Source organism: Argentina silus (assembly GCF_951799395.1).
Source record: "Argentina silus genome assembly, chromosome: 20".
NCBI lineage: Eukaryota > Metazoa > Chordata > Actinopteri > Argentiniformes > Argentinidae > Argentina > Argentina silus.
In genome coordinates this window covers 2,426,441-2,435,405 of record NC_139674.1, presented here as the reverse complement: position 1 = coordinate 2,435,405, position 8,965 = coordinate 2,426,441, and the positions used below count along the sequence as shown (strand labels likewise).

The 8,965-nt window shown below is 40.5% G+C and overlaps 1 pseudogene across 1 annotated transcript; it reads left to right on the top strand.

Annotated features, from left to right (window-relative positions):
- The first annotated feature begins 4,061 nt into the window (after positions 1-4,061).
- Positions 4,062-5,432, top strand: LOC310820252 (putative nuclease HARBI1; annotated as a pseudogene). Its single transcript has 2 exons — positions 4,062-4,072; positions 4,523-5,432. The product of its transcript is annotated as a putative nuclease HARBI1 (transcript).
- The last annotated feature ends 3,533 nt before the right edge of the window (positions 5,433-8,965 follow it).

The window sequence follows — 8,965 nt, the reverse complement described above, 5'->3', positions numbered from 1 at the left end:
TACATAAATGCAATCCGTTATTATAGGAAGGGAGTAGGTAAGCAGCATCTATGCTTATTCAGTTTGTAAAATTATACAAATACTGCATCTCTAGTAGGCTTATATCAGGGTTTATTGAGCAGATTGCGAGACAGGTTTAGATAATTGATTGAAATCAATGGTTTATTGAAATGATAGAGAGAACACAAACATGCGCACAGCTTTAAAGAGCCCCCTCAAGCACAATTAATCCCCAGAGGGTTTCATGTGGCAAATGTGGTGAATTATACTAGAAAACGTAATTCCACTCCAAAGCAGGTATAGGTCAAACAATGCAATTTAGATGTAATTTATTGCCCAATGAAAATATATTTCACAATGATGGCCTTCAAAATAGAGGTTTTATAGCCAGAGGACAAATCAATCTAGACTTGAACTCAGAGATGATTTTTGTTGGCCAATATAGGGGTGTGATTTTCCAAATGCCAGTTGACAGGACATCTATGTGGTGAGATGCGCGCACCTTTTCAAAATGGGAATACCAAATCTTGGAGCCAGAAGTGCGCAACGCTGAAATCAGAACATGGCCCAGAGTGAACTGATAGGGACTCATCGAGACTCATCAGACCAGGCAACGTTTTTCCAATCTTCTATTGTCCATTTTTGGTGAGCCTGTGCGAATTGTAGCCTCAGTTTCCTGTTCTTAGCTGACAGGAGTGGCACCCGGTGTGGTCTTCTGCTGCTGTAGCCCATCTGTTTCAAGGTTCAACGTGTTGTGCATTCAGAGATGGTCTTCTGCATACCTTGGTTGTAACGAGTGGTTATTTGAGTTACTGTTGCCTTTCTATCATCTCGAACCAGTCTGGCCATTCTGCTCTGACCTCTGGCATCAACAAGGCATTTTCGCCCAGAGAACTGCCGCTCACTGGATATTTTCTCTTTTTTGGACCATTCTCTGTAAACCCTAGAGATGGTTGTGCGTGAAAATCCCAGTAGATCAGCAGTTTCTGAAATACTCAGACCCGCCCGTCTGGCACCAACAAACATGCCACGTTCCAAGTCACTTAAATCACCTTTCTTCCCCATTCTGATGCTCGGTTTGTACTTGACAGGTCGTCTTGACCATGTCTACATGCCTAAATGCATTGAGTTGCAGCCATGTGATGCTGATTTCGATATTTGCGTTAACAAGCAGTTGAACAGGTGTACCTAATAAAGTGGCCGGTGAGTGTATATAATCAGTAATATTCTAGCACTGTGTAGTTCTACAGCCATCCAGTAGAGGACACCGGAGTTCTCGAATCCTCCAGTAGATGACACTGGCTGTCTTTCCCTCTGCCGTGGTCCAACAACACTGGAGATGGCTGTCTTTCCCTGCCGTGGTCCAACAACTAATGTATTTGCCTTTCAGCTGAAAGGACTGCCAAGGGATTTGCCAACCTATCACTTTCCCTGTATGAGACCTGCTCAGCGTAAGACTGTAATTGGTGTTAAAACAGGCAAGATACTCAGTTGAATGCATGAAGTTGTACACAGTATAGTTCAACTTATTATGAACTATTGCATGGAGGAACGACAGGAATAGTATTCCTTTATTTATTGACTTGCTTTGTCTGAGTGGGTAGCGCTGTGGATGGTGCACCTGTATTTGAGCTCTTTGTTTACATGTCTTTGCTAGGGGCCAGTATGGTGCAATGGTTTATGGCCCTGTCTTCGTTCATATGGCAACAGTGAGTCACTCAGTGTGGTATGTGCACATCCTTGGGATGGAAATAAAGGAAATGACTCCTTGTACTGTCTTAGACACTTGACTAAACATTAACCAGGCTCAGCAATAACGTCTGTCACTGGAATTAGTTAATCAAACATTGTTTATGTGTTCAGGGTTTTCTTTTGCAATGTAAGATGGACAAATAGAGTACCAAATGTTTAGCATTACTTTGAATGTGAATATTAACAAAAAATAACTTTCTAATATCTTTTTAAAAATAATTGTAAGTGTTAGTTGTGCATGAGTTCCTCTCTCTCTCTCATCATGTCTATACTTCTTCTAAAAGCTACATGAAAAAACCCCACAGCTAGAGCTGTATTACAATAAGTCTAGCAATTGTGAGATCTAAACACAACTTTTAAAATGATTGATCCTAACTCTGAAGTCATTTCAAAACATGAAGCACAGTAGCCTACCTCAAAATAACATTCCACAAGAAATCAGAACAAACTAGTAACAGGCATTGACTTATTGACTGGTTTTAATTGTCCTAACAGATGAGCATTCCTGATTGCTGTCTTTTTTGGGTGTCATGTGCCATCAACGTTGTTTATGATTGTCTGGTAGGGATACAGCGTTTGTGGTGCTATGTACTAGTCTTAGTGGTGCTATTCTAAATATTGTTTTTGATCTGACGTTGGAATGAGGTACTTGAGGGAAACATTATGACAGAACATTTACACTTGCATTTGCCTTTGAAGTCTGCCATTGGTGTTCATGAGGACCAAAGCGGTGTCAATGAAAGCCAAGGAAGCAATTATTAGGCTGAAAAATCTGGAGAAAAAAAACATAGCCAAAACCTTAGGCTTGCCAAAATCAGTTTGGAGCATCATAAAAAATGACTGGTGAGCTCAACATTCGCGAATGCTCACTATTATTAGGAGAAAAAACAACAACAATTGTCCTATAGTGTTACACTATCCAGTAGGTAAATGTAACCGAGTTGAGACGGTAAAACCCACTCCTCAAGTTCAATTACCCCCACCCGCGCTATCAAACTGCTAGCTTTTCGATAGCTTAGCTAATATCGGGTATTTGAGGAGACGGTCACATGTGTTGGCAAGTCAGAGGTCGCAAGTTCGAGACTCGGTCAAAGCAACTTGTATTGCGGGGCTACTGTTTCCAACAACTTGACGTCCACTTCATTTGTGCCCTGACCAGGATACGCAGTTGGTCTCAGCTCAACGGCTGGACTTGCTATGGTATCGTGAGTTTAGAGGGTTGAGTGTAACTGAATTTAGATGGTAAAACTCACTCCTCAAGTTCAAATACCCCCAATCGATAATGAACGCTAACGAACTCCAAACATACGCTCACTCATTAGGAACACCTGTACACCTTCTCATGGTGTGGGGAATGTTTTCTTGGCACACTTTGGGCCCGGTAATACCAATCAATCGTAGCTTGAATGCCACAGCCTATTTGAGTATTGTTGCTGACCATGTGCATCCCTTCATGGCCACAATTTACCCATCTTCTAATGGCTACTTCCAGCATGATAATGCACCATGTTACAAAGCAAAAGTAGTCTAAAAATGGTTTCATGAACGTGACAATGAGTTCAGTGTTCTTCAGTGGCCTTCCCAGTCACTGGATCTGAATCCAATAGAACACCTTTGGAATGTGGTAGAACTGGAGATTCACAGCTTGAAAGTGCACCTGACAAATCTGCAGGAATTGCCTGATGCAATCATGTTATCATGGACCAGAATCTCAAAGGAATGTTTCCAACATCTTGTGCAATCAATGCCACGAAGAATTGAGGCTGTTTTGAGAACAAAAGGAGGCCCTACTCAGTTTTAATATAGTGTTCCTAATAAAGTGTTCAGTGAGTGTACATTATACATACACATGTGAAACATTAAATATATTAAAATGAATACTGTTGACATTTTTACCATTACTGTCAAAATCAGCGTTTTCTGACAAGAAGCTGAAGGATTCACAGTGGGGAGTGAAGGTATAGTAAATGTGTTGGTTGTCACTCAGAAACTTCCACTGGAGCAATTCCTTCAAAAACTTTAGCCATGCTTTTAAACGAGCAGGGCGAAATTCTGTTCAAATTTCAAAACAACAACATCCTCCATAATAATATAACCTAAATTGTAAATTACCTAAATCATCAAGCTTACAAAGATCCTTCGTCAGATGTCAAAGTAGGATGTCTCAGAGGATGTGTTGCTGAACCCGGCTGTATCCTCTGTACTGAGGATTGTACTGCAACTTACTACAGAGAAATCTCCTTTGTAACACCCAGGTTTTGAAATTAGGTTGTGAAATATTGAGTGTCTTATCAGGGAAAAAATAAGCTATGGTTGAGTGGTACACTCATCACAAATGGTATTCATCAATTGTCTGTCCAACTGGATTTCATTCAAATAGAATTGATGACTTCTAATCTAGGCTTGCTGATTGCAGGGGCTGGGCATCTACTGTAAGGTCAAAGTACTGTGACGATATACAAAGATATTTCTCAGTGGGATAACTTTGTGTGAGTGATTAGATTATAGCTGTGACATTATTTTAAAAGCATAGTGTTGATCTTCTAGGGATCAGCTAGGGAACTCCCAACCCAGTCCACAAGTCAAAGACGACAACAGTGAAATAGCATTAGCGACTGTAAAAAATATGAACACTTCCCTAACAAACTGCAAACATACATTATACATACACAAGTGAATCATTAAGGGCCGGTTTCACAGACAAGGCTTAAGCCTAGTCCCAGACTAAAATGTATGTTTGAGCTGTCTTAACTTGAGTACTTGTGGATAGGAGTAATCCATTAAATTACTTTGATGAAATAACTTTTCGAGAACGCTTTAGTATGTACAAAGAAAATGCATTGGAGATAATATCTTTGTTTGAACCTAGACTTTCCTCTCTGTCTCAAAGAGGAAGGCCTTTGCCCAATTCTCTCCAAGTTCTGATCACTTTGAGGTTTTTGGCATCTGGAATCTTTCATCGTGAAACTGGTGATTTGTGTGCTGCCAGTGAAGCAACTGTGTGTAGAATAGTTCACAAAGTCTGCAGGGCCATTTGTGAACTGAGGAGTCTTTACATCAAGTTTCCTGATGCTGCTGGCCAAGCCAACTATAAAGTGTAATTCTATGAATCTGGGTACTTCCCAGGAGTGATTGGCTGTATAAATGGATGTTATGTTCCCATCAAGTGTCCATCAACTCCTGATGTTGAGGCGTGCAGGAATAGTAAGAACTGGTTTTCCATCAATGTTCAGGGTGTATGCACTTCTAATTTAGAGTTTTCAAACATTGTTGCCCGTTGGAAAGGTGCAACTCACGATTCAAGGATTTTCTCATTGTGTGCTCAGTTTCAGAGAGGACAACATAGTAACTTTTTATTCACTCCATACATAAATCCCACAACAGCTGAGCAGCAAAGATACAACAGAGCTCATATCCGCAATAGAGAGATGGTCGAGCGTATGTTGGAAGTATGGAAAAATCGATTCCAGTGTTTACGCAATACCCTTCGTTTCAAGCCAAGAAGATGCTGCAAGGTGACCATTGCTACAGCTGTGCTGCACAACTACCTGAAGCAGCATTGCTGTCCTGATCCTCCAATGGAAGATCAGGATCAAGCAGATGTGCCCATAGCTGAGGCAGGCAATGACCAATGAGGACTTGCACACAGAGTTGCTTTCACATTGCAGCACTTCAACTAGATGAGATGCATTTAAATATGGAATGTATTCATTATGGCTTATTTTTGCTTTGATAATGTTTGTTCTGCAAAATTTAAATAGTGTGCAGCAAAATTAAATGAGTGACTAAACCAAGGCTGGTTTAAAATGTAGTTTGTGGTGATTAAAATACTCACACTCATGAATATCCAAATGACAACATTTATTTTTTTTACATATCATATTGTTCACCATGGCTGGTAATCACAATTGTGTCATTACTGTATCTTTTTTGGATCATAGCTCTCTCTTCCAACTTCAAATCCAATTCAATCTGTAGAATTCTCATTTTCATTTCATGTTCTTCCTTCAGATATTTCATTTTATGCTCATGAAATTCTCTGACATAACTGTTCATTCATGGTCATCTTTTTTGTTCTCTGCTGAAAGGTGGTGGCAGCATCTTCTCAGGGATGCTATAGCAGATTTGGAGGATACACATTCACTGTGCATTGGCTCTTCCAACCAATTTACTTTCTTTGGTATTTTTACCATTTGTACTCAGTTCTTCATCGGAACTGTCCAAATGGTCATCGTCTGCTATACCATCCAGAGGTTGCTGGTGCTCTATTATTCCAGACAGCAAGTCACTCAATTCATCAGCCTTGTCTTTTTTTGGTGGTCCACCACCAGCATTAAATCACTCTCTTCTGATCTCTACATTTTAAGGTTCTTCCACAGAATCTATAAAGGCAGATATCATTCAATGTAAGTGGTGTCACAAAAATATGAATATGAGAAATGTGAAATACTGATATTAATGAAGATATCTCACCTGAAGTTGTTGTACTGTTCTTGTGGTTACATTTTCATTTGCATTGAATTCACTGCAAATTGCAGCTCAACCACTCTTTTTCTTTTCGCAGTAGTATGGTTTTTACTAATTGTTTTTGCCTCTGCCATTGTTTTGTCTCAAGATTCACACCAGTAATGGTGTTTTCTATTTCATTCCGGGTTTTTATTAGCACCATTAGACCAACAGCATGGGCTCATACTTGACCTAATGAGGCTTAACCCAGGTGTTCTCATTTAGACTTACCTTACTCCAGGACTCCATAGTTTCCAACTAACTAAGCCAAATTTAAGCCATGATCATGAAAGCTACTTAAATATCCTAGTTTAACTAGTACACACATTAAGGCCTACTCCTGGCTTAATCCAAGCCCTGTCTGTGAAACCCTAAATATATAAAAAGTTCATAAATTTCAAGATGAATACTGTTGACATTTTTACCATTACTGTTAAAATCAGCATCTGTTTTCTGACAAGAAGCTGAAAGTTTACAGTGGATACGTCACAACTCTTAAACTCTGGTGTCATCATACTGGTCCGTTCCCACTTGGAACTCTGACTTGGTACCGTCTCTCCCTACAGCTAGGGGAATGAAGGTATAGTAAATATTTTGGTTGTCACTCAGAAACCTCCATTGGAGCAATTCCCCTTTTAAAAAAGCAATTGAAGACTTTTCTTTAGCCTTGCTTTTAAATGAGCAGGGTGAAATTCTGTTCAAATTTCAAAACAACAACATCCTCCATAATAATATAACCTAAATCTAAAGTGTACAGAGATCCCTCGTCAAAGTAGGATGTCTCAGAGGATGTGTTGCTGAAACAGGCTGTATCCTCTGTACTGAGGATTGTACTGCAACTTACTACAGAGGAATCTCCATTGTAACACCCAGGTTTTTAAATTAGGTTGTGAAATATTGAGTGTCTTATCAGGGAAAAAATAAGCCATGGTTGAGTGGTACACTCATCACAAATGGTATTCATCAATTGTCTGTCCAACTGGATTTCATTCAAATAGAATTGATGACTTCTAATCTAAGCTTGCTGATTGCAGGGGTTGGGCATCTCCTGTAAGGTCAAAGTACTGTGACAAGATATTTTTCAGTGGGAGAACTTTGTGTGAGTGATTAGATTATAGCTGTGACACTGTTTTAAAGGCATAGTGTTAATCTGCTAGGGGTCAGCTAGGGAACTCCCAACCCAGTCCACAAGTCAAAGAGGACAACAGTGAAATAGTGTGAAATGTGAACATTTTTTAAGGCAGGCATTAATGGGATAGTTCATATAAGGGATATTTGTTAGATGGTTCCTGACTTTGACAGTAGATTATGGGCCACCTTTCAGTTAAATGGTTCATGACCTTGACAGTAGACTATGGGCCAGGAAAAATGATAATGCATCTGTTGTACTCAATGTTGAGCATGTTGTACATTCCATAAGAGCGGCATAACTTTTTCAAAACATGATGTCAACAAAAACATAAACAATACAGTTATAATAAGTATGTATTGCCAGGGTTGTGATGAGGTACAACACTTCCCAGTCAGCAGAGAAATGACAGCCCAGATCTGGCCCACTTCTGTTTTCTATCGGCATGTGGATGTGGCCCAGGTAGAACTTTGTTCCCCTGGCCAGAAGTGGGCAATCTCTGGTTACCATTCCTAAGCCTTGCCTTTGTGGATGTGGATGTGGCCCTTGACAAGGCATGGTTGTGGTAACCATATCCAGCTCATTTCTGGGCCATAATTCCAAGTGTTAACTGGGCCACATCCACATGATGGCTAAGATCTGGCATTTTCATGGCAAGAATTCGGCTTAGGTATGGCAACCAGAGCCAGTCCAGTTCTGGCCCATGGAACAAAGTTGTATCCGGGCCACATCAACATTCTGGCCCAAGCTTGGCCTTTGTGTGGCAAAGTACTGGCTTAGTTTTGAAAACCTGACCTGGCCCACTTCTGGATCATCATTCCAAGTGGTGACTGGCCCACATCCAAATACTGGCCAAGATGTGGCCTTTTCATGGTGATGACTGGGCTTAGGTACAACCACCAGTCGGTCCACTTCTGGCTACTCAAATTGTGGTCAAGATCTGGCAACTGTACTGCAACCAGATCTGTCCCACTTATGGTTGTATTGTGGCCAAAATTTGGTTTACTTATGGCAACCATATCAGGCCCATTTATAGATGTGCTGTTGAGTATGCTGAGATCCAGCCTTATGACACATTGTTGCATTGTCAGAGATTCACATGTGTATGTTAACTATAGTTCTGTTCCTTTATTCCAAGTAGAATGCATCAGCATTTCACTTGGGTTCACCATGTGCAAATCTAGACTTATCTCAAATTGATTGGCTCAGATCTTGTCAGTCTGCTTCTTTTCTCTTACTGGCCAAACTGACAGACTCATCCTCATGGTCTGTATGTTTCTCATCTCATCTGGTTTTGATGAGTCTGTCAGTGGTCCATAGTCAACTCTCACCCAGAACTGGTCCCCCACATTTAAACCAAAAATGGCTACAGTAACTACACGAACATATCAGGGCCAGATATCACACCCCAGAGCTGGCCCATGAGCAAAGTGCCAACTCTCACCCATGGCTGGCCCCCCACATTCTGACCAGGTCTGGTCCATACAATAGTTGTCTGCTGACTCGGTTGTTCTACTTTCATAAAGGTTTTTTAGAGTCATATTACTCATAATCAAGGAGTATATTTAATTGTTGGGA